This window comes from Gorilla gorilla, chromosome 1, assembly GCF_029281585.2.
Source record: "Gorilla gorilla gorilla isolate KB3781 chromosome 1, NHGRI_mGorGor1-v2.1_pri, whole genome shotgun sequence".
Taxonomy (NCBI): Eukaryota; Metazoa; Chordata; class Mammalia; order Primates; family Hominidae; genus Gorilla; species Gorilla gorilla.
In genome coordinates this window covers 219,857,246-219,883,979 of record NC_073224.2, presented here as the reverse complement: position 1 = coordinate 219,883,979, position 26,734 = coordinate 219,857,246, and the positions used below count along the sequence as shown (strand labels likewise).

Sequence of the window (26,734 nt, the reverse complement as noted above, 5' to 3'; positions counted from 1 at the left end):
TCTCCCTTCAGGTCTATTAATATTTTATTTATGTATTCCAGTGTTCTGATGTTAAGTGCATATATACTTATAATCATATCCTCTTGATTAGTTGACTCCCCCTAAACTTAACTACAAATAGCCTATTATTGACTGGAAGTCTTACTCCTTCATTGTAAGAATAAGGTACATAATACTTATAACTTGCAAAATATGTGTGAATCAACTGTTTATGTTATCAGTAAGGCTTCCAGTCAATAATCGGCTATTAGTAGTTAAATTTTCGGGGAGTCAAAATTATATGTGGATTTTCAACTGCACGGGGAGGTGGGAGTGTTTGTCCCCCTAACCCTTGTGTAGTTCATGAGTCAAACATATAGGTTTTTGCTTTGTAGTTACCATGAGGTTTACAAAAAACATTTTATGGTTATAACACGTTTTAAGTTGATAACTTAACTTTGACTACATTAAAATAAGGTCTGCACTTTTATTCGCCCTTTCTACCATTTAAAATTTTTGGTGTCACAAATTTAAAAAAATTTTTGTATTGTGTGTCCCTTAGAAATTATTGTAGCCATTATTATTTTTAATAGTTTTATCTTTTAACCTTCATACTAAAGACATAAATGATTTATACACCACCAGTATAGTATTAGAGTATTTTGAATTTTACTGTGTACTTACTTTACCAGTGAGTCTTATGTGTTTTCTTGTTATTGATTAGCATCCTTTTCTTTCAGCTTAAAGAGCTTCTTTTAGCATTTCCTGCAAAACAAATCAGGTGGTGATGAACTCCCTCAGCTTTCATTTATCTGGAAATCCTTTCTGTTTTTCATTTATGAAGAATAGCTTTGCCGGGTATGATTTTTTTTAATGGAGTCTCATTCTCACCAAGGATGGAGTGCAGTGGTGTGAACTCGGCTCACTGCAACCTCAGCCTCCTGGGTTCAAGTGATTCTCGCACCTCAACCTCCCGAGTAGCTGGGATTACAGGCGTGAGCCACCACACACAGCTAATTTTTGTATTTTTAGTAGAGATGGGGTTTCATCATGTTTGCCAGGCTGGTCTTGAACTCCTGACTTCAAGTGATCCACTCGCCTTGGTCTCCCAAAGTGCTGGGATTACTGGCGTAAACCACCGCGCCCAGCCTGGATATTATATTTTTGATTGACAGATTTTTTTTTTCCTTTAGCAACTTTGAATATACCATCCCACTCTCTTTTGGCCTGTAAGGTTTCTGCTGAGAAGTTTGCTGCTAGCCTTATTAGAACTCTGTTATATATTATTTGCTTCTTTCCTCTTGCTGTTTTCAGGATCTTTTCTTTGTCCTTGATTTTTGACAGTTTGATTTATGTCTTGATGTAGTTATATTTGAATTGAATCTGATTGGAGACTTTTGACCTTTCTATACCTGGATATTTATATCTTTTTAAAAATTTGGAAAGTTTTCTGCTATTATTTGTTGATATACACATTGTATCTCTTTGTGTTTCTCTTCTCTAACTGAAACATTTGCTTTTTTGATACTGTCCATAAGTCCTATAAACTTTATTCATTTCTTTTTATTCCTTTTTCTCTTCTAACTGTGCATTTCCAAATAATCTGACTTCAAGTTTACAGATTTTTTTTCTGCTTGTGTCTACTGTTGATACTGTGTATTACATTTTGCATTTCATTCATTGTGTTTTTTAGTTCCAGAATTTCTGTTTGCTTTTTTGCTTTTATTATGACTTTTTAAATTGACATATAATAATTGTATTTATTTGTGGGGCTCAGTGTGATATTTTGATATAGGTATATAATATGTGTAATGATCAAACCAGGGTAATGAGCATATCCATCACCTCAAACATTTATCATTTATTTGTATTGAGAACATTTAAAATCCATTCTTCTAGCTATTTGAAAATATACAATAATTTGTTGTTATTTATAGTCACAATATAGTGCTATAGAACACTGGGACCTATTCTTCCTACATGGCTGTACTTTTGTATCCATTAGCCAACCCTTGAGAGTGTCCTCTCTTCCCTTCTCTTCTCTGCCTCTAGTACCACCATTCTACTCTCCATGTCGGTGAGATCAACTTTTTAAGTTTCCATATGTTAGTGAAAACATGGAGTATTTCCCTTTCTGTGCCTGAATTTTTCATTTAACATAATGTCCTCCAAGCTCATCCATATTGTTGTGAATTATAGAATTTCATTCTTTTAATGGATAAACAGCATTCCATTATGTATATGTACCACATTTTCTTCATTCATGTGTTTATAGACACTTAGGTTGATTTCATATCTTAGCTATTGTGAATAGTACTGCAATAAACATGGGAGCACAGATAGCTCTTTGTTACACTGATTTCCTTTCCTTTGGATGTATATACTCAGTAGTGGGATTGCTAGACCATTGGTAGTTTTAGTGTTTTGAAAAACTTCCATATTATTTTCCACAATGGCTGTACTAATTTACATTCCTACCAACAATGTATAAGTTTCCCTTTCTCTACTTCCTTACCAGCGTTTGTTATATTATTGTCTTTTTGGTAATAGTCATTTTAACTGGGGTGAGATAATATCTCGTTGTGGTTTTGATTTGCATTTCCCTGATGATTAGTGATATTGAGCATTTTTTCACAGACTTGGGCATCTGCATGTCTTCTTTTGAGAGACGTCTATTCAGTCATTTGCCCATTTTAAAATTGGATTATTTGAGTTGTTTTAGTTCCTTGTATATTCTAGTATTAATCCCTTGTCAGATGAATAGTCTGCAAATATTTTCTCCCATTCTTCAATTTGTCTCTTCATTCTGTTTGTTTCCTTTGCTATAAGAAGGCTTTTAGTTTAATGTAATACCATTTGTCTATTTTTGTTTTTGTGCTTGTGCTTTGAAGTGTTCTCCATAATACCTTTGTCCAGATCAGTGTCCTAAACTGTTCCTCCTATTATGTTTTTTTCTTGTACTTCCATAGTTCAGAGTCTTATGTTTAAATCTTTAATCCATTTAGAGTTTGTTTATTTATTCCTTTATTTATTTGACTAAGTCTCACTCTGTTGCCCAGGCTGTAGTACAGTGGCATGAGCTCAGCTCACTGCAGCCTTGACCTCCCAGACTCAAGTGATCCTCCCACCTCAGCCCCCCAAGTAGCTGGGACTACAGACATGCACCACCATGCCCAGGTAATTTTTGTATTTTTTGTAAAGGTGGAGTTTTGCCATGTTGTCCATGGCTTGTCTCAAGCTCCTGGACTCAAGAGATCTTTCTGTCTCGGCCTCCCAAAGCGCTAGGATTATAGGTGTGAGCCACCACGCTCAGTCTAGAGTTGATTTTTTTATACAGTGAGAGATACTGGTCTAGTTTTTTTTTTTTTTTTTTTTTTTTTTTTTTTTGCCTGCATATGGATATTCAGTTTTCCCAGTACCCTTTATTGGAGAGACTGTCACTTCCTCCATGAATGGTCTTTGTGGCTATGTTGAAAATGAATAGGCTGTAAATACATGGATTTATTTCTGTGTTATCTATTCTGTTTCAATGCTCTATATGTCTGATTTCATGCCAGTACTGTCCTGTTTTATTTTTAAATTTATTTTTATTTTTGGCAGAGATGGCATCTCTCTTTGTTGCCCAGGCTGATCTTGAAATCCTGGCCATAAGAAATCCTCCTATCTCAGCCTTTCAAAGTGCTGGAATTACAGGCATGAACTACTGTACCTAGCCACCACACTGTTTTGGTTAATATAGGCTTTGTAGTATATTTTGACATTTGGTGGTGCGATGCCTCTAGCCTTGTCCTTTTAGCTGAGGATTGATTTGACTATTCAGGGTCTTTTGTGGTTCCATAAAATCTTTAGTATTTCTTTTCTATTTCTGTGAAGAATGCAATTGGTATTTTGATAGGCATTTTATTGAATCTGTAGATCATTTTTGGTAGTGTGGTCATTTTCGCAGTATCAATTCTTCCAATCCATGAACATGGGATGTCTTTTTTGTGTGTTTGTGTGTCCTCTTCAATTTATTTAATCAATGTCTTACAGTTTTCCTTGGAGACATCTTTCACCCCTTGTTTAAATTTATTCCTGGGTTTTTTTTTTAAAGCCATTATAAATGGAATTGCTTTCTTGATGTTTTCCCACTAGTTAGTTGTTAGTATATAGAAAAAATACTAATTTTTGCATATGATTTTGTAACCTGTGACTTTACTGACTTGTTTGTCAGGTCTAAGGCTCTTTTCTGTGAGGCTTTTAGGTTTTTCTATATATAAGATTATGTCCCTGCAATCCCAGCACTGTTGGAGGCCAAGGCAGGTGGACCATGAGGTCAGGAGATCGAGACCATCCTGGCCAAGGTGGTGAAACCCCATCTCTACTAAAAATAAAAAAAAATTAGCCAGGCATGGTGGCATGTGCCTGTAGTCCCAGCTACTCAGGAGGCTGAGGCAGGAGAATCGCTTGAACCTGGGCAGCAGAGGTTGCAGTGAGCCTAGATAGCACCAATGCACTCCAGCCTGGGTGACACAGCAAGACTCCATCTCAAAAAAAAAAAAAAGATTATGTCATTTGCAAACAGGGAAAATTTGACTTCCTCCTTTCCAATTCTTTTATTTCATTTTTTACATAGTTTCTCTGGCTAGGACTTCCAGTACTATGTTGAATAAAAGTGGTAAAAATGGGCATTCTTGTCTTCTTCCAGACCTTAAAGCAATAAGTGGCAACTTTTCACTGTTCAGTATGCTGTGGGTTTGCAATATATGTATTTTATTGTGCTGATATACATTCCTTTTATATAGCTAACTAGTTGGGAGTTTTTTTTTTAATCACGAAGAGATGTTGAATTTTATCAAATGGTTTTTCTGCTTCTATTGAAATGGTCATATGGTTTTTGTCCTTTGTTCTGTTGATATGTTGTACATTTATTGATTTGTATATGTTGAACCCTTATTGCATTCCTGGAATAAATCTCACTTGACAACAGTGAAAGATCTTTGTAATGTGCTGCTGAATTAAGTTTGCTAGTATTTTTTTGAAGGTAGAAGAAATATTTAATAATGTTGGTTTTGCTATCAACATTAGGGAAAGAATAACTTTCTTTATTCATGTAAAATACCTTTACAAGAATAAAGAAGCTAAATGTAAAGCTCCAACCATGAAAATATAATTATAGACACTCAAGGAATTGATAGTTTAGTACATCTGGAAAGTTTGAAGGAGAAAGACTTCCTAAGTAGTATATATGTGATTTTTAACAATTAGAACAATAAACAGATGTGATAGAAAAAATTTTAAATACCTACACCACAAGAAACGTTATCAACAAAAGAAAAAATAAAGTAAATGTGATAGAGAAGAGATTGATATTTTTGGCACATAAAAGTTATTGCTTTGAATGTCTTCAGAATTCTTGGGGGGAGGGGAAGAAGGTTAATGCAATTTGCAATAAATGCTAAGACCTGAGTAAATAAACCAGAAGATAATAAGAAAATAAAATTTACCAACATAAAATAACACTTTGTCAATTATAAAAATAATGCAAATTAAACAAACACTAGGGTACATATCGTACGTATTAATAAAACAAAAGTTGAATGGTAATTTATTTGCTAGTGATGGTGTATCAAAAATGTTGTCACCTGCTGGGCACGGTGGCTCATGCCTTTAACCCCAGCACTTTGGGAGGCCAAGGCGGGCGGATCACGAGGTCAGGAGATCGAGACAATCCTGGCTAACACAGTGAAACTCCGTCTCTACTAAAAATACAAAAAATTTGCTGGGTGCAGTGGCGGGCGTCTGTAGTCCCAGCTACTCGGGAGGCTGAGGCAGGAGAATGGCGTGAACCCGGGAGGTGGAGCTTGCAGTGAGCCGAGATAGTGCCACTACACTCCAGCCTGGGCGAAAGAGCGAGACTCCGTCTCAAAAAAAAAAAAAAAAAAAAAAAAAAGTTGCCACCTACATTGCATATAGCATTTTATTTTATTTATTGTTTTATTTCAATGGGTTTTTGGGGAACAGGTGGTGTTTGGTTACATGGATAAATTCTTCGTGGTGAATTCTGAGATTTTGGTGTATCCATCACCCGAGCAGTGTGCACTATACTCCATAAGCAGTCTTTTATTCCTAAGCCCCCTGCTACTCTTCACCCCGAGTCCTCAAAGTCCGTTATATCATTCTTATGCCTTTGTGTCCTCACAGCTTAGCTCTCACTTATAAATGAGAACATATGATGTTTGGTTTTCCATTCCTGAGTTACTTCACTTAGAATAATGATCTCCAACTCCATCTAGGTTGTGCAAATGCCATTATTTCATTCTTTTTTACAGATGAGTAGTGTTCCATGGTGTGTGTGTATATATATATTTATTTATATATATTTATATTAAAATATAATAGATTTATATTTAATATATTTATATTACATATGTATATTTACCACATTTTCTTCATCTACTCATTGATTGGCATTTGGGTTGGTCCCATACTTTTACAATTGTGAATTGTGCTGCTATATATATACATGTGCAAGTGTCTTTTTCATATTAAGACTTCTTTTCCTCTGGGTGGATACCCAGTAGTGGCATTGCTGGATCAAATAATAGACCTACTTTTAGTTCTTTAAGGAATATTCATACTGTTTTTCGTAATGGTTGGGCTAGTTTACATTCCCACCGGCAGTGTAAAATTGTTCCCTTTTCACGACATCTATGTCAATATATATATATATATATTTTAAATTACAGCCATTCTTGTAGGAGTAAGGTGGTATTGCACTATGGTTTTGATTTGCATTTCCCTGATAATAGTGATGTTGAGCATTTTTTCATATGTTTGTTGACCATTTGCATATCTTTTTTGAGAATTGTATATTCATGTCCTTAACTCATTTTTTGATGGGATTATTCTTTTTTCTTGCTGATTTGTTTGAGTTCCTTGTAGATTCTGGATATTAGTCCTTTGTCAGATGCATAGCTTGTGAAGATTTTCTCCCACTTTGTAGCTTGTCTGTTTACTCCGTTGATTATTTCTTTTGCTGTGCAGAAGCTTCTTAGTTTAATGAAATCCCATCTATTTATCTTTGTTTTTGTTATAATCTTTTGGGTTCTTGGTCATGAATTCTTTGCCTAAGCCAATGTCTAGAAGGGTATTTCTGACGTTATCTTCTAAAATTTTAATGGTTTCATGTCTTAGATTTAAGTCTTTGATCCTTTTTTTTTTTTTTTTTTTTTTTTGAGACAGGGTCTCTGTCACCCAGACTGGTGTGAAGTGGTGTGATCTTGGCTCACTGCAACCTCTGCCTCTGCGTTCAAGCAATTCTCCCACCACAGTCTCCTGAGTAGCTGGGACCACAGGAGTGCACCACCATGCCCGGGTAATTTTTGTATTTTTTGGTACAGATGGGGTTTTGCCATGTTGGTTGGTCTTGAACTCTGGACCTCAAGTGATCTGCCCACCTTGGTCTTCCAAAGTGCTGGGATTACAGGCATGAGTGACCATGCCCAGCCTTTTGATCCACCTTGAGTTCACTTTTGTATAAAGTGAGAAATGAAGATCCAGTTTCATTCTTCTACTTGTGGCTTGCCAGTAATCCCAGAACAATTTGTTGGACAGGGTGTCCTTTCCTTACTTTACGTTTTTGTTTGCTTTATCTAGGATCAGTTGGCTGTAAGTTGGCTTTATTTCTGCATTGTCTATTCTGTTCCATTGGTCTGTGTACTTATTTCTATACCAGTACCATGCTGTTTTGATGAGTATAGCCTTATAGTATAGTTTGAAGCTGGGTAATGTGATGTCTCCAGATTTGTTCTTTTTGCTTAGTCTTACTTTGGCTGTGTGGGCTTTTTTTTTTTTTTTGGTTCCATATGAATTTGAGGATTGTTTTTTCTAGTTCTGTGAAAAATGATGATGGTATTTTGAAGGGAATTGCATTGAATTTGTAGATTGCTTTTGGCTGTGTGGTCCTTCTCACAATATTGATTCTACCCATCCATGAGCATGGGATGTGTTTCCATTTGTTTGTGTCATCTATGATACTTTCAGCAGTGTTTTGTAGTTTTGCTTGTGGAAGTCTTTCACCTCCTTGGTTAGATATATTCTTAAGTATTGTGTGTGTGTGTGTGTGTGTGTGTGTGTGTGTGGCTATTGTAAAAGGGATTGAGTTCTTGACTTGATTCTCAGCTTAGTCACTATTGGTGTCTAACAGTGCTTCTGATATGTGTACATTGATTTTGTATCCTGAAACTTTACTGAATTCATTTATCAAATCTAGGAGCTTTTTGGATGGATCTTTAGGATTTTCTAGATGTTCAATCATATCATCAGTGAACAGTGACAGTTTGACTTCCTTTTTACCAATTTGGATGCCCTTTATTTTTTCTCTTGTCTGATTGCTCTGGCTAGTTCTTCCAGAACTATGTTGACTAGAAGTGGCGAAAGTGGGCATCCTTGTCTTGTTCCAGTTCTCAGGGGAAATGCTTTCAACTTTTCCTTGTTCAGTATAATGTTGACTGTGGGCTTGTCATAGATGGCTTTTATTATGTTAAGGTATGTCCCTTCTATGCTGATTTTTCTGAAGGTTTTAATCTTTATGATTCTTGATTTTGTCAAATGAGTTTTCTGCATCTGTTGAGATGATCATGTGATTTTTGGTTTTGATTCTGTTTATGTGGTGTGTGACATTTATTGACTTGTGTGTATTAAACCATCCCTGCATCACTGGTATGAAATCCACTTGGTCATGGTGGATTATCTTTTTGATGTGCTGTTGGATTCAGTTAGCTAGTATTTTGTTGAGGATTTTTGCATCTATGTTCATCAGGGATATTGGTTGTAGTTTTTATTATTGTTGTTTTTATGTCCTTTCCTGGTTTTGTTATTAGGGTGATACTGGCTGCATAGAATGATTTATGGAGGATTCCCTCTTTCTCCATTATTTGGAATAGTTTCAATTCCAAAAGATAGAGAAATACCAATTCTTATTTCAATGTCTGATAGAATTCAGCTGTGAATCTATCTGGTCCTGGACTTTTTTTGTTGGCATTTTATTTTATTTTAAAAATTTTTTATTTCCACAGGTTATTGGGTAATGGGTGGTGTTTGGTTACATGAGTAAGTTCCTTTTTTTTTTTTTTGAGACTTAGTCTCACTCTGTCACCCAGGCTGGAGTGCAGTGGCTTGATCTCGGCTCACTGCAAGCTCCACCTCCTGTGTTCATGCCATTCTCCTGCCTCAGCCTCCCAATTAGCTGGGACTACAGGCACCCACCACCATGCCCGGCTAATTTTTTGTATTTTTAGTAGAGACAGGGTTTCACCGTGTTAGCCAGGATGGTCTTGATTCCCTGACCTTGTGATCCGCCCACCTCGGCCTCTCAAAGTGCTGGGATTACAGGCATGAGTCATCACACCCGGCCATGAGTAAGTTCTTTAGTGGTGATTTGTGAGATTTTGGTGCACCCATCACCTGAGTAGTATATACTGTACCCAGTTTGTAGTCTTTTATTCCCCACCCCTTCTCACTCCTTTCCCCTGAGTCCCCAAAGTCCACTGTGTCATTCTTATGCCTTTGCATCCTTATAGCTTAGCTCCCACTTATGAGTAAGGACATAAAATATTTGGTTTTCCATTCCTGAGTTACTTCACTTAGAATAATAGTCTCCAATCTCATCCAGGTTGCTGTGAATGCTAATAACTCATTCCTTTTTATAGTTGAGTAGTATTCCATCGTATATATACATACCAGTTTTTTTATACACTCATTGTTTGATGGGCATTTGGGTTAGTTCCACATTTTTGCAACTGGGAATTGTGCTGTTATAAACATGAGTGTGCAAGTATGTTTTTTGTATAATGACTTCTTTCCCTCTGGGTAGATATCCAGTACTGGGATTGCTGGATCAAATGGTAGTTCTACTTTCAGTTCTTTAAAGAATCTTTACATTGTTTTCCATAGTGGTTGTACTAGTTTACATTTCCACCAGCAGTGTAGAAGTGTTCCCTGTTCACCATATGCATGCCACCATCTATTATTTTTTGATTTTTGGATTATGGCCATTCTTTCAGGAGTAAGGTGGTATCACACTCTGGTTTTGATTGGCATTTCTCTGATCATTGGTGATGCTGAGCATTTTTTCATATGTTTGTTGACCATTTGTATATCTTCTTTTGAGAATTGTCTATTCATGTCCTTAGCCCACTTTTTGATTCGGTTGTTTTTTTCTTGCTAATTTGTTTGAGTTCATTGTAGATTCTGGATATTAGTCCTTTGTCAGATGTATAGGTTGTGAAGATTTTCTCCCACTTTGTGGGTTACCTGTTTACTCTGCTGACTGCTCCTTTTGCTGTGCAAAAGCTCTTTAGTTTAATGAAGTCCCATCTATTTATCTTTGTTTTTATTGAATTTGCTTTTGGGTACTTGGTCATGAAATCTTTGCTTAAACTAATGTCTAGAAGAGTTCTTCCAATGTTATCTTCTAGAATTTTTATAGTTTCAGGTCTTAGATGTAAGTCCTTGATCCATCTTGAGTTGATTTTTGTATAAGGTGACTGATGAAGATCCAGATTTATTCTCCTACATGTGGCTTGCCAATTATCCCAGCACCATTTGTTGAATAGGGTGTCCTTTCCCCATTTTATGTTTTTGTTTGCTTTATCAAAGATCAGTTGACTGTAGGTATTTGGGTTTATTTCTGGGTTTTGAAAAAATTACCATTTTTATCTCGCTGCTTGTTATTGGTCTGTTCAGAATTTCTATTTCTTCCTGGTTTAATCTAGGAGGTTGTATATGTCCAGAAATTTTTCAGTCTCCTCTCAGTTTTCTAGTTCGTGCACATAAAGGTATTCATAGTAGCCTTGAATGATCTTTCGTATGTCTATGGTATTGGTTATAATATCTCCCATTTTGTTTCTAATTGAGCTTACTTGGATCTTCTCTCTTCTTTTCTTGGTGAATCTTGCTAATGGTCTATCAATATTGTTCATCTTTTCAAAGAACAAGCTTCTGTTTTATTTATCTTTTGTATTTTTTGTTTCAATTTTATTTAATTCTGCTCTGTTCTTTGTTATTTCTTTTCTTCCACTGGGTTTGGGTTGGTTTGTTCTTGTTTCTCTATTTCCTTGAGATGTGACCTTAGGTCTATTTGTGCCCCTTTAGACTTTTTGATGTAGGCATTTAATGCTACGAACTTTCCTCTTAACACTGCTTTTGCTGTATCCCAGAGTTTTTGATAGATTGTGTTACTATCATTCAGTTCAAGGAATTTTTAAATTTTCATCTTGATTTCATTGTTGACCCACTGATCATTCACAAGTAGATTATTTAATTTTCGTATATTTGCATGGTTTTGAGGGTTTCTTTTGGAATTGATTTCCAATTTTATTCCACTGTGGTCTGAGAGTACTTGATATAATTTTGATTTTCTTAAATTTGTTGATACTTGTTTTGTGGCCTATCATATGGTCTATCTTGAAGAATGTTCCATATGCTGATGAATATAATGTATATTCCTCAGCTGTTGGGTAGAATGTTCTGTAAATATCTGTTGGTCCATTTGTTCTAGGGTATAGTTTAAGTCCATTGTTTCTTTGCTGACTTTCTGTCTTGATGACCTGTCTAGTGCTTTCAATGGAATACTGAAGTCACCCACTATTATTGTGTTGCTGTCTATCTCATTTCTTAGGTCTAGTAGTAATTGTTTCATAAATTTGTGAGCTCCAGTGTCAGATGGATATATATTTAGGATTGTGATATTTTCCTGTTGGATTAGTCCTTTTATCATTATATAATGTCCCTCTTTTTCCTTTAAACTATTGTTGCTTCAAAGCCTGTTTTGTCTGTGTTAGGTTTTAAGTGCAGGCTTTATGTCAAGCATAAGACCTATAGAGGCAGGAGACCAGCTTAATGTCAGTGCCCGCCCCTGCTTACAGGCTGGGGCCATCTGTAGGCCTGGGCTGGAGGGGTTTGGGGAGACATGGCCTGCTGTCTGGGAAAATGTTGATAACATGTTCCCAGGATGAGGCATTTCTGACCCTTGTTGTGGTGGAACGTGGTGTTCGTTGTACTTTCTCCCAGCAGAATATGATAAGAGGCAGGCTATTTCTCATGGCCTGAATCCCTGTGGAATATTTCACTTTAAGCAAGGTCTGTGAAATGGCGGGGGACTTACAAAATGGTGCAGATTGGACTTTCTTGCCTTCTACTTTAATATAAAAGGAAGAGGGGCGTTGTTGATTATCTGGCTGTTTCCTGTCGAATTAGGGGCACTGTAACCAGGGTTTGGGTTTTGAAGTAGTGGGTGTTTGACTTTAGAGTTGTTTTCCTGGAAGCGCTGATACTGGACTTAGTGGAGAAGAAGGACGGTATCAATGTGTTTCTGGATGACTGCCTGGACAAGGGAGTTCAGCTTTTGGGAGATTGACTGGGCTATGAAGGTGAGTATATATGGGCCAATTGTTAGCTAAGAGGAGGAAGATTAAGGGCCCTGAGAAAGGGGTAACCTGCTATCACGGTTCTGAGTGCAGCAGGGATGTTTAGTCTGAAACAAGAAAGTTTCCCTCATACCCCTTGCAGGGTGTGCGATGGGGTTGCAGCTGCTTCTTCAGTGCCCTGCTGCTCAAACCTCTAGGGGAGCATACAGATGGGCAGGCTGTGGGGCTCTGACCCCACGACAGTGTCTAGGGATGAGTGTTTACAGCTGAGGCCCCAGTGGGCGTGTGTTAGTGTGCTCTTTTAGTTTAGCCATTTATAGGCGACTTGTGTTAACCAGCTCAGTTAGACTCTCTACCTTGTTGCAAGGACAGAGGGCTTTCTGTATCCTGTGATCCTTGGATCACACATGGGCTTGGAAAATGAATGCAAGGTTTTACTGAGTGGAAGTAGCTCTCAGCAGATGTGGAAAGCAGAAGGGAGATGGTTTTCCCCTGGTTCAGGCCACTTGGCACCCTGGGCTCTCCTCTGACTGCCCCCACCAAACTCCACGTAGTTCTGCTGTTTCGGTGGCCTGCCAGCATGCTATTGCCTGTTGGTGCATTCCTCTCAACATCCAGCCACCCGTGTGTTCCTCCGCTGATACGTTCCTCCGCTGACATGTTCCTCCGCTGACATGTTCCTCCGCTGATATGCTCCTCTCAAGGTCCAGCTGCCTGTGTGTTCTTCCGCTGATCTGCTCCTCTTGACGTGCAGCCACTGTGTGTCTGCCTGCTAGCGTCCCGGGTTTTTATAGGCACAAGATGGGGGCATGGCAGGCCAGGGTGGTCTTGGGAAATGCAACATTTGGGCAGCAAATGCCTGTCCTCACCTAGGTTTATGGGAGTGGAGCCCTACCAGGGACCATGCCTTCCTCTACCCAGCACTTCCCTTCTCCCCTTCCATATCATTTAAAGGGACCACACTCTTCCCTTCCCAGCACTTACATATCAGTCCTGCGAACAGGGGATGATGTGTATAGTTAGTCTGGTGTGTGCGGAGGAGGAGGAAATAGAGATTGGGAAAGGAACCTGAATAGTTTGGTTGTTAGGCAAAATGTTAATGTCTGGAGATTGAAACACCAGGGTGTATGTTCCTCACCAACTTGCCTGCAGGCAAAGATAAGAGTTTGTGCTACACAGAAAGAAAACAATAGGGGTGGGCAGACAAAAGTTGTAGGTTATGGTGGCAAGCCATGAGAAGGTGGGGGTTGAATCCTGGATAAAGTTTTTGTTCCAACTTTTTGTTTTTCCAAGTTGAATAGTTGTTGAAGGGGGCCAGCCCCTCCACACCTGTGGCTATTTCTCGTCAGGTGGGATGAGAGACTGAGAAAAGAAATAAGACACAGAGAAAAAGTATAGAGAGAGAAGAGTGGACCCAGGAGATCAGTGCTCAGCATAAGAAGGACCAGCGCCGGCACTGGTCTCTGAGTTCCCTCAGTATTTATTGATCACTATCTCTACTATCTCGGTGAGGGGGATGTGGCAGGACTATAGGGTAATGGTGGAGAGAGGGTCAGCAGGGAAACATGTGAGCAAAGGTCTCTGTGTCATAAATAAGGTTAAGGAAAGGAGCTGTGCCTTGATGTGCAAGTAGGCCAGATTTATGTTTGACTTTACACAAGCATCTCAGTGCGGTAAAGAGCAGTATTGCCACCAGCATGTCTCACCTCCAGCCATAAGGCGGTTTTCTCCTATCTCAGTAAATATAATGTATGATCAAGTTTTACACCGAGACATTCCATTCCCAGGGATGAGCAGGAGACAGATGCCTTCCTCTTATCTCAATTGCAAAGAGGCCTCCTCTTTCACTAATCCTCCTCAGCACAGGCCCTTTATGGGTGCCGGGCTGGGGGATGGTCAGGTCTTTCCCTTCCCATGAGGCCATAGCTCAGGCTGTCTCAGTGGGGAGAAACCTTGGACAATACCCAGGCTTTCTTGGGCAGAGGTCCCTGCAGCCTTCTGCAGTGCACTCTGTCCCTGGGTACTTGAGACTAGAGAATGGTGATGACTTTTACCAAGCATACTGCCTGCAAACACATTTTTAACAAAGCCCATCCTGCACAGCCCTAAATCCATTAAACCTTGAGTCAACACAGCACATGTTTCTGTGAGCACAGGGTTGGGGCTAAAGTTACAGATTAACAGCATCTCAAGGCAGAATAATTTTTCTTAGTACAAAACAAAATGGAGTTTCTTATGTCTTCTTTCTACATAGACACAGTAACAGTCTGATCTCTCTTTCTTTCCCTAACAGTTGTTAGTAAGGATAGCCCCTGTGAAGGCTTAATAGGGAATGTTGGTCAGGGAGGAGATGAAGGCTGTTTGGTTTTGGAAAGACAGAGAGAGAGAGAGAGAGAGAGAGAGAAATGGGTTTTTGTAATTAATAGCCATTGTGGTTCTGATAGGGCTGAAGGATATAGGTTGCAGTCAAGAGAATGGATTGGCCGACTAGGTGAGATGTAGGTTTATTTTGGACCGGGTTCATGTGGTTAGATTAACAGGAAGGGCTGTGAACAGCTGGATTTGTGTGGACAAACAAATCTAACAGTTGGAAGAAAGAGGGGAGTGTGACTGATTTAAGAGGTAATGTATGAAGTTGACAAAGGGGGCCCTACTGCCAGAGGCTGGGGGTGGGGACTTAGAGTATCTCACAAAGATGACAAAAGGAGATTTGAGTGGGAGTGAAATTTTGGAAGATACCCTGCAGCCATAGCTCCTGGATTAGTGTAGGAAATAGGAGTGGTCTATCCAGGGATGTGGGGAAGGAATACCAGGAAAGATCTGAAACAATGTACCAGATAAAAGATTTGAAATTGGAGGAAGAGAGTGTTATGGACCAGGGCCTTCTGGATTGGCAAATTCTGGAATTTTTGTTAAGTGCCGCTAGGTTAGTCCTGTAAGAAAGGAAGAATTTTGGGGTAGGGGGGTGGAGAGGGAATTTCTGGATGTAAATTTGGTGCTTTTTTTAGTTTGGAATGGTGTATCCCGTGTGGAAAGGATGTTAGCTTTCCCGATGTGGGAGTAATTAGAATAATGGTGAGCACCCATCCACTTAGATTGGAGAAGGGAGGAGGAGAAGTCTGTGATCCAGATCCAGTCCACTTGTTGTAGGGACAGGGAGGTGTGTTTTGATGATGGACCTTTAGGCTGGGGCACGTAAGTGTTTGTGTACTGTCTTATTAGATGTTGAGTGAGGTGTCATGCAGGCCAACTACCCAGTATAGAAGGGGGAGGAGAAACAGGGAGATTCTGGAGGATAAAGGGGCATTGTACATGAGTTTAAATAGGCTTAGGCTGAGGGGATTTTAGGGCATGGCTCATAAACCCATGAGGGCCAATGGGAGAAGTGAAGTTCAGGCCATCTTAACCTCTAGGGACTGTTTGGTTACTTGTTGTTTTAAAAGGGCAATGGCCTGCTTAATTTTACCTGAAGATTGGTGGTGGTAAGGAATATGGAATGCCCATTTAATGTTTAGAGTCTTCACTAGCTGTTGGTTAACCTGTGAAACAAATGCTCACCTGTTTTCTGACTGGATAGAAGAGGGAAGTCCAAATGGGAGGATAATGCAGGTAATACAGAGAATAGAAGTGACAGTGTGTGTGTGGGTTTTTTTTGATGGTGGTAGGAGAAGTTTCTATCCATCCAGAGAATGTATCTATTATTGGCAGAAGGTACTGGACTTGTTTTACAGGGGGTCATGTGGGTGAAGTTGATTTGCCAGTCAGTCTTGCCCTGGCAGGTGTCTTCAGGCCTGGTGTGTGGGGAAAGGAGGTGGTTTGATAGCTCCCTGAGGGGAAGTTTGAGTGCAAAGGGAACATGCCTTAGTAATATCTTTGAGATTGGCAGTCATGGCAGGAGAATGTGTATAAGAATTGGCATAGGGGGTGGTAACCAGTATGAAAATGGTTGTGTACATATGAAAGTACAGAAGGTTCCTGGAACTTGGGCAAGACAATTTTATTACTGAGGTAAAACCATCCTCCTTCCTGAACAGCATCAGCCTGGATGAGTGAGGTTTGTTCTTCCTGGGTATATACAGGATGTATGTTGGGAAAAATGGGCAGTAATGATGGGGTTTTAAGGGGTGCCTGCCAGGCTGCCAAATTTGCTAAGAAGTTTTCATTGGTTTTGGCATTTGTAGCCTTTTGGTGTTCCTTGCAATAGATAATGGTGGCCTTTAGTGGTGGTTCAGCCACCTCCAGCAGTTTGTGTATGAGTTTGCCATTTCCTACGGGGATTCCTTTTGTAGTTAGAAAACCCCTTTTCTGCCAGATTAAGACCTGAGAGTGTAGGATATGGTATGCATATTTGGAATTGGTGTAAATTGGTTAATGCTTTCCTTTTTCCTTTTGCTAGGATGGGCAACTAGCTCCTCTTGTTGACAGGTAGTTCTGCCTGTTGAGAGGTAGTATGGGACTGGAGAGCATTGGATTCTAGGAGTTTGTTTTTGGCAATGATGACATAGCCAGCTGCTGGACACGGCTCCCTAAAAGAGCTTCCATTAATGAACCACGTAGGTGTTCCCTGCAAAAGGGCTTGCAAAATGTGTTGGAAGCGGGAGGAGAGGGAGTCTAAGAGGTCCAGGCAGGAGTGAGAGAGCTCATGTGTTTACAGGGAGGAGGGTGGCCAGGTTAAGAGCTTTAATCTCTGGAGGGTGACTAGAGGGTTACCTATGAATAAGACATACACTTGCTATAAGCAAGATGGCAGGAGGGATAGAAGGGATTGATGGCTTATGAGGTCCTGTAGGTTATGGGAAGATGCAATAGTAATGTGTTGGTTAGAGAGTGAGTTTCTGTGCCTCTGGGGCCAGCAATGTGGCCACACCCAATATTTTTAGGCAGAGTTGCCAGCCTTGGATGACAGAGTCCAGTTGTTTTGAGAGGTATGCAATAGTTTGTGGTGTGTTGCTGTATGTTTGGCAGAGTAGTCCAAGAGCAAGGCCTTGGTTGGAATGTACATACAGAGTAAAGGGCTTGGTGGGGTTGGGCAGTCCCAGTGCTGGGGTCATTAAAAGGGCATTGTTTTAAAAAAGTTTTTAAAGTGGTAGTTGATGGGGCAAGCTGAGTTCAGGGGTTCTAGGATAGGTCTTGTGAGATACTTCCAGCTGTGAATTCATGTAGAGGAGCTTGGCCAGCAAGCTAAAGTCGGGAATTCACAGTCGGAAGTATCCCACAAGGCCCAAGAAGGAGAGGAAGCCCTTCTTTATGAAGGGAAGGGACATGTCCCTTATTAGCTCCTTTTGTTGGTTTGGGATGGCCAAAGAATTAGGGGTTAGAACAATCCCAAGGTAAGTGACCTGGGTTTGGGCTACCTGAGCCTTTGTGGGTGAGACCTGATATCCTCAACTATGGAGGAATTTTAAAAGCTGAGTGGTGTGTTGGATGGACAGGTTAAAGGAGGGGCCACAGAGAAGGAGGTTATTGATGTGTTGGAGGAGGGTGTTAGGAGCAAGGGGAAGTTCAGCTAGGTCCTTGGTGAAGGCCTGTTCAAATAGGAGGGGGCTATTCTGGAACCCCTGTGGAAGTCCATATTAGTTGGGTGGATGTGTGAGTATCAGGATCTGACCAAGTGAAAGTAAAAAGACTTTGGGAAGCCAGATCCAAGGGAATAGTAGAAAAGGCATTCTTTGGATCCAATACAGAGAAGTGTGTGGTAGATAGGGGAATATGGGAGACTAGAGTATGTGGGTTGGGGACCACTGGATGGATTGGAACCACTGCCTGGTTATTAACTCAGAGATCCTGGACCAAGAAGTAAGACCCATCTGGTTTTTTTGACAGCCAGGATAGGAGTGTTGTGGGGAGAATTGACAGGCTTGAGAACTTGAGCTTGTAAAAGTTTACAGATAGTAGGTTTGAGGCCCCTGAGGCTGGCTGGGTTAAGGGGCTATTGAGACTGATGAAGGGAAATGGAGGGGTTTTGGAGAGTTATTTTGACTGGGATGTGATGTTTGGCTATTGTGAGTCTAGAAATGTTCCAAACTTCAGGATCAACAGAAAGTAACAAGGTGGATAGTGAGGAAAGGCTGGAGCAGCAAGCATTCTGAGTGCATCCCCTAAGAAGGCAGGCCATGGTCACCTGGTGACTGGGAAGACCTCTCACCCAGCACTGGGATTTTCTGGTGAATTGGAAGAAATAGGGATCTGGAAAGGAGGAAAAAGGAGAGTCACCCACTAATGGGAGACAGGTGTTGGATGTGATGAGAATGAGGGAAGGGGGCTGGGAACAGTGAGTCCACTCAGGATCTGGAAGCAGGTCCGGTTCTAGTTTTTTCTGCTTGCTGCTTTCCAGATTGCAAGAGAAGACTTACCCATTTAGAACCCAATCCCCATTCCAGGTTTTGGCACCCAAAATGTTAGATTTTGAAGCAAAGGCAAGGGTTAAAGAAAGACACAGAAAGAGAGGGAGAGAGGGCAGCTTAACAGCAAATCCAGGCTTTATGTCCAGCATAAGACCTATAGGGATGGGAGACCAACTTAATCCAAGTTCCCATCACTACTTACAGGCTGGGGCAATTGATAGGCCTGGGTGGGAGAGGAGTTGCGGGGCATGGCCTGCTGCCTGGGAAAATGTTGATAACGTGTTCCCAGGATGAGAGTTTTGGCCCTTTTCTGGCAGAATGTGGTGTTCCTTGCATTTTCTCCCAGCAGAATATAAGAGACAGGCTATTTCTCACAGCCTGAACCTCTTTGGAATGTTTCACTTTGACGAAGGTCTGCAAAATAGTGGGCATCTTACAAAATGGTGCAGTTTGGGCTAACAATCTGATATAAGAGTAGCTATTCCTGCTTGCTTTTGGTGTCCATCTTCATGGAATATCTTTTTCCACCCCCATACCTTAAGTTTAAGTGAGTCCTTATGTGTTAGATGAGTTTCTTGAAGACAGCAGATACCTAATTGGTGAATTCTTATCTATTCCGCCATTCTGTATCTTTTAAGTAGAGCATATAGGTCATTTAAACATTCAATGTGAGTATTGAAATGTGAGGTATTATTCGGTTTGTTGTGCTAGATGTTGCCTGAACACCTTGTTTTTATTTTGTTTTTTATTTCAATGTGTTACTGTTTTATAGGTCCTGTGGGATTTATGCTTTAAGAAGGTTCTATTTTGGTGTATTTCAAGGTTTTGTTTGAAGATTTAGAACTCCTCCTTAGTAGTTCTTGTAGTGCTGGCTTGGTAGTGGCAAATTCTCTCAGCATTTGTTTGTCTGAAAAGGACTTTATCTTTCTTTCATTTCTGAAGCTTAGTTTTGCTAGATACAAGATTCTTGGTTGATAATTGTTTTGTTTAAAGAGACTAAAGATACAACCCCAATCCCTTCTAGCTTGTAGGGTTTCTGCTGAGAAATCTGCTGTTAATCTGATAGGTTTTCCTTTATAGGTTACCTGATACCTTTGCTTCACAGCTCTAAGATTATTTCCTTTGTCTTGATTTTAGATAACCTGATAATTATATGTCTAGGTGATGATCTTTTTGTGATGAATTTCCTGGGTGTTCTTTGAGCTTTTTGTATTTGGAAGTCTAGATCTCTAGCAAGGCCAGAAAAATTTTCCTCAATTGTTTCCTCAAATAAGTTTTCCAAACTTTTAGATTTCTTCTTTGGGAACACCAATTATTCATTCTTAGGTTTGGTCATTTAACATAATTTCAAACTTTTTGGAGCTTTGTTCATTTTTTAAAAATTCTTCTTTCTTTTCTCTTTGTCAGATTGGGTTAATTAGAAAGCCTTGTTTTCAAGCTCTGAAAATATTTATTCTATTGTTTTCTTCTATTGTTGAAACTTTCAAGTGTATTTTGCATTTCTGTAAGTGTGTCTTTTATTTCCTGAAGTTGCAATTGTTTTTTTATTTATGCTCTCTATTTCTCTAGAGACTTCTTTGTCCATATCCTGTATTATTTTTTAAATTTCTTTCTTTTTTTTGTTTGAAACAGAGTTTGCTCTTGTTGCCCAGGCTGGAGTTCAATGGCATGATCTCGACTCACTGCAACCTCTGCCTCCTGGGTTCAAGTGATTTTCATGCCTCAGCCTCTGGAGTAGCTGGGATTACAGGCCTGTGCCACCACACCTGGCTAATTTTGTATTTTTAGTAGAGACAGTGTTTCTCCATATTGGTCACGCTGGTCTCGAACTCCTGACCTCAGCTGACCTGCCCACCTCAGCCTCCCAAACTGCTGGGATTACAGGCATGAGCCACCACACCTGACCTTTTAAAAATTTCTTTAAGTTGGTTTTCACCTTTCTCTGGTGCCTCCTTGAGTAGCTGAATAATTGACCTTCTGAATTCTTTCTCTGGCAATTCAGAGATTTCTTCTTGGTTTGGATTTATTGGTGATGAGCTAGTGTGATCTTATGGGAGTGTTAAAGAACCTTGCTCTGTCATATTACCAGAATTGTTTTTCTGGTTCCTTCTCATTTGAGTAGACTATGTCAGAGGAAAGATCTGGGGTTCAAGGGTTGCTGTTCAGATTCTTTTGTTCCATGGGGTGATCCCTTGATGTGGTGCTCTCCCCCTTCCTTTAGGGATGGGGCTTCCTGACAGCTGGACTACAGTGATCATTATTGTTCTTCTGGGTCTAGCCATCCAGCAGAGCTACTGGGCTCTGGGCTGGTACTGGGGAATGCCTTCAAAGAGTCCTGTGATGTGATCCATCTTCAGGTCTCTCAGCCATGAATACCAGCACCTGCTTCAGTGGAGGTAGCAGGGAAGTGAAGAGGACTCTCTGAGGGTCCTTGGTTGTAGTTTTATTTGGTGTGCTGGTTTTCTTGAATGCTGGTTGTGCTAGCAGTGAAATTGTCACATGGATAGACTCAGGACCTCTAGTTGGCCAGGATGTTACAGGCAGTGGAATTAGCTGTTATTTTCTCCTTTCTTGGAGCAGGGTTGTTCTGTTATGAGTTGCTATAATGGCTTGCATTGGCTGGCCTCCAGCTAGGGGCTGGTGCTTTCAAGAGACCATCAGCTGTGGTAGTATGGGGGAATACAAGTTTGCCCTAAGATTGCCTAAGTAAGTATTCAGGTTTTTCAGGCAATGGGCGGGATCATAGAGCTCCCAAAAGATTATGTTTTTTTGTCTTTGGCTACCAGGGCTGGTAGAGATGGACCATCAGGTGGGAGCAGAGTTAGGCATGTCTGAGCTCAGACTCTCCTTGGGTGGGGCTAGCTGCAATGGCTGTGGGGGATAGGGATGTGGTTCTCAGGCCAGTGACATTAGGTTCCCGGGGGGGATTATGCATGCTTTTGCTGTGTCATGCAGGTCACCGGGGAAGTAAGGGGAAGCTGGCAGTGACAGGCTTCACCCAGTTCCTATGCAGCCAGCAAGACTAGTCTCATTCCCACTGTGCTCCACCACCAGCACTGAGTTCATATCCAGGCAGCTGGTGAGCAGGGCTGAGATTTTGCCCCAGGTTACAAGCCTCCCTGCTGAGAAAGCAAGCAGGGCTTTTAGGCCCTGCCCTTCCCTGACTGCGGTGGATTCTGTGGTCATATCTGCACATCCTGTTCCGTGCCCCCACCCCCCCCAAAAAAAATCTGCCCAGGAAAGTTCACAGCTAGTCAAAATTATTATAAGATTTAACTGGAAGTTTCCTTCTCCCTGTGATCTTTCCCCAATTACACTAGCAGCCCTCCCCAAGGACCCCTGTGAGACAAAGTCAGAAATGGCTTTCCTGGGGATCAGGAATGCCCACAGGACTCTTCCTGCTGCTTCTTCTACTTTATATTTTGCTCTGCTCTCTAAATTCATTTCAGCTCTAGGTAAGGTTAAATCCTTCTGTAATCCCAGCACTTTGAGAGGCCAAGGCAGGAGGATTGCTTGAGTCCAGGAGTTTGAGATAACAACATAACAAGACCCCATCTCTATAAGAAATAAATTAACTGGGCATGGTGGTAAATGCCTGTAGTCCCTGATGCTCAGGAGACTGAGGGAGGAGGATCACTTGTGTCCAGGAGTTTGAAGTTTCAGTAGACTATGATTGGACACTGCACTCTGGCATGGGTGACAGATTGAGACCCTGTCTCAAAAAAAAAAAAAAGAAAAAAAGGATAAGTAATAATAGTGGGCAACTAAGTGGCCTAGACTGTATAAGTTTTGGCAGTAACAGCAGTCCTGTAGTTGTTGATGTCCTCAGCGTCAAGGGCTTTTGGAGTCCTCCTATTCTCATTTTCCCCACAATGGGGTAACAGCTGAGGGTATTTCTCTTGGCATCAGATCTGACATTGTCTACCCTCACTTGTGGTGGTGTGGGTTCCAGGTGTAGGTGCTTGGAGAGGCTGTGGGACTGGGTCCCTAAGCTCAGTTAGGGTCTTGTGAACCTATTGTGGCACCTGAGTCTCGAGTTACAGGTTCACTGTCTGTGGATGTAGGTTGTCCATCGAGCAAGAATCTGTGACTGAGGCATTCCCTAGCATCTTGTGACTGGAGGCCTGGGTTGTAGCTGTGATTTTGCTCCAGAGGAGAGGGCTTCTCTGAGAAATTCCTCAATGAAATTGTTTATCTTATCATGAGGGTCATCTATGGCCAAAGCATGGACATTAATGTCTTTTGGAGGGCAGAATCACTGATTCTAGCCTCTGAGCAGTGGAAGGTGTCAATAAACTTGTTTCCTCAGGGTTTCTTCAAGCTTCCAAAAGCAATGTTATATCTGGCCCAGTAATGTTCATAGAGGACAAAACAAGGATTAAATAGACAGGAATTACACTTGGAGAACTATTCCACAATTCAGCTGTACATTGTTGCAAAGAATCAATGTCAGTAAAACTTTACAAATTGCTGCTGAGGAATGGAATAATTAAAAAATACTGGATTTAACACCAACTCTCCTTATTGCAATTTACTTAGTCTGATCCTACTAGCTCTTCTTTTGTTGTAAACATTTCCTATAAATAGGAAATATCATTTGAGAAAGTGAGGGGAAGTGGAGAGAGAGAGAGAGAGAGAAGCCATTTTTTGTGTGCCATGTCTTATAAGAACTTTACATACTCACTGTGTATCTGTGTATATTCCATTCTGTACAGTTTTTAGGTAGTTCAAGAATTGCAGGCTTTTAATCAGATCACAAAAAGAATAGACCTTAAGCATTAGCTTGGTCAGGTTTCTTAAACTTAGGTTTATAATGTAACCATCTGTAATATATCTCTCATTTGACCCTGTGGGCCATACAATAAAATTTATAAACTAGATATTGTGGAATGCATTCTCACCACCAAACTATTCACAAAGAACCACAATGGACTGGTATGAATTTTGTTTTGAGTCTTCTTTCTACTCTTGTATTCAAAATATTCTGCCCTTAAAGATTTTGTTTAAAATAGACAACAATATCATTAAACAAACAAACACACAAACAAAAAACTGTCCTTCCTACACTGTTCAATGTGTTCCTTTGTAATTTAGAAAGTTTATTTTGCTTTACTATACCCTTTGCTATAGTATAGTAAAGCTACACTATATGTCCTTTGCTATACCCAGGCACTGTAATCTTTCACCTGGTTTCTTTAACTTTGTGAAGGTATTTTTGTACATGGATAGTTGTTCAAGATGATGCAAAGGGATAAGCAATGGAGATTCCTATTCAGCCATCTTACTTATGTGCATTTCCTCATCATTTTGCTTTTGTTTTTGTTTTAGCACATCCTACTTTCTGACACCACAAAATGCCCCAAATTTATCTTCTGTCTTTCAAAGCCCTGGAATTAGCCACTTGTTTTCTGAGATGTCATGGTTCTTTTCTTTTTCCTTTTTCTCAAAATGACATTTAGAAACAAATATCTGGGAACTAAGAGTGCTCATTGCTAGTGGGATGTCATTGCTTCAAAGCTGACAAATACACACACACACACACACAAACACTCACACTCATTTACTCAAATGATGAATTCATACTGATAACTCCAATTCCAATCCAAGGCATCAACAATTATTTTGTAAAAGGAAAATAAATCTTGAGGCCCCAAAATCACTAAGCTAAAGGGAAAAGTTAAGATGGGAGCTGCTCAGGGCAAACTTGCCTCCCATTCTATTCAAAGTCACCCATCTGCTCACTGAGATAAATGTGTATCTGATTGCATCCTTTGGAGAGGCTAATCAGAAACTCAAAGGAATACAATGATTTGTCTCTTATCTACCTAAGACCTGGAAGCCCCCTACCCACTTCAAGTTGTCCTGCCTTTCTGGACCGAGCCAGTTTTCATCTTACATGTGTTGATTGATGTCTCATGTTTCCCTAAAATGTATAAAAACAAACTGTGCTCTGACTACCTTGGGCACATATCATCAGTACCTCCTGAGGCTGTGTCATGGGTGTGTGTCCTCAACCTTGGCAAAATAAACTTTCTAAATTAACTGAAACCTGTCTCAGATATTCAGCATTTACATTTTGGCAACCACAAAGGGATTCTGAGTGGAGGTACCCCTGACCTTTGACGAATCTCCTATAGGTGCTTGGTATCAGCATAAGCTAAGTTTATGGCCCAGATCAACAGAACAATTTGCTGAGGTCTGGGAGCACCCCCTCCAGAGTGTCACCTGTGTCTGTGTGAAGAGACCACCAAACAGACTTTGTGTGAGAAATAAAGCTTTTTAATCACCTGGCTGCAGGCAGGCTGAGTCTGAAAAGAGAGTCAGTAAAGGGAGATAGGGGTGGGGCAGTTTTATAGGATTTGGATAGGTAGTGGAAAATCTATTTTAAGTATTTTAGTTTCCTGACTGTGGGCATGTGAGTAAAGTCAATTTGTCAGTCCTGGGCAGGGGCAAATCTCTGAGCTTGATGTCTAGGGAAGGGAGGGGGCCTGAACAATCCCTGAGGAGTAGTAGACTAGCAGATAGAACACTGAGAAGTGATTTCCTTGAGGACAGATTTCCATGATGGAAAGGAAATGAGAGGTTCTAAGAGACAGGCTAGTGGCTTGTAACCTACATGGAAGAGGTTATGAAATGATGACAGAATAGAATGAGCCTGTGAGGCTGGAAGGAGATATTTTCCTTGGTGTAAGAACCATTTGCCTTGTATGGGAAGAGATCGATTGGTGGAAGTTTCAGTGGGGGAGTAGGTGGGAGTGACCGAAGAGAAGGAGAAAAACTGGCAGTGAGGGACAGAAGTTGGAACGCTATGTGCTTCTTTAGCTACCTTATCAGCATAAGCATTGGCCTCAGCAATGGGATCTGATGCCTTTTGATGGCCCTTGCAGTGAATGACTCCAGCTTCCTTTGGAAGTAAAGCAGCCTTGAGAAGAGTTTTTATTAAAGAGGCATTAATGATAGAGGATCCTTGCGTAGTGAGGAAACCTCTTTCAGCCCATATAACAGCATGGTGGTGTAGGATATAGGAGGCATATTTAGAGTCAGTATAAATATTGATGTGTAGTCCTTTTGCGAGAGTGAGGGCCTGAGTTAAGGCAATGAGTTCGGCTTGCTGAGAGGTAGTGGATGGGGACAGAATGGTAGCCTCAATGACAGATGTGAAAGATACTATAGCATAACCTGCCTATGCTGGTGAGTGGAGATTAGGCCTGGTGGAACTGCCATTAGTAAACCAAGTGTGATCAGGGTGAGGAACAGGAAAGAAGGAAATATGGGGAAATGGAGTGAATGTCAGGTGGATCAGAGAGATACAGCTGTGGGGGTCAGGTGTGGTATTAGGAATAATGTGGGGGCCAGCCTAAAACAGTAAGGTCAAGATGTTCGGACAGAAAGGCTACAGGGTGCGGTCCCAGCTCTTGTGTAGGAATTTTGACCGCACAGCCCTGCACTTTGTCTGTGTGTAATGAAAAGCGTTGGAATGAGTTAGGGAGATCTAGTGTGGGAGCAGCTTTTAGGGCTGTTTTTAAGGAATGGAAAGAAGAGTGGTGAAAGGATTTATGATCTATGGGGTCAGCTAGGTTTACTTTTGTGAGTTTATATAATGGTTTAGTCAGGTTGGCAAAACCAGGTATCCAAAGGTGAAAGTACTTGACCATGCCTAGGAAGGAAAGCAGTTGTTACTTTGTAGAAGGGGTTGGGGTTTGGGAGATTAGCCGGACATGATCAGCAGGGAGAGCACGTGTGTTTTTATTAAGAATTATGCTGAGATAGGTAATGGATGAGGAAGAAATTTGGGCTTTGGAAGGAGATACGCAATATTCTTTTGAGAACAGATGGAGGAGCAGGAGGGTGTCCTGTTGGGAAGATTTGTAGGAGGGGCTATAAAGTAGAAGGTTGTCAAAATATTCAATAAGGTGAGAAGCAGATGGACGGAAAGAAAGTAAATCATGAGAAAGGGCTTGACTGAAGTAATGGGGGCTGTTCCTGAAGCCTTGCAGCAGT

At 40.6% G+C, this 26,734-nt stretch overlaps 1 protein-coding gene across 1 annotated transcript in view; it reads left to right on the top strand.

The window, feature by feature from the left end:
• Positions 1 to 12,103: 12,103 nt before the first annotated feature.
• PLA2G5 (phospholipase A2 group V) overlaps positions 12,104 to 26,734 on the top strand; it is a 62,916-nt gene continuing 48,285 nt past the window's right edge. Inside the window, exon 1 of the mRNA XM_019016065.3 lies at positions 12,104 to 12,392. The gene's annotated coding sequence lies outside the window, so the exon portion shown is untranslated. The remainder of the gene's footprint in view (positions 12,393 to 26,734) is intronic.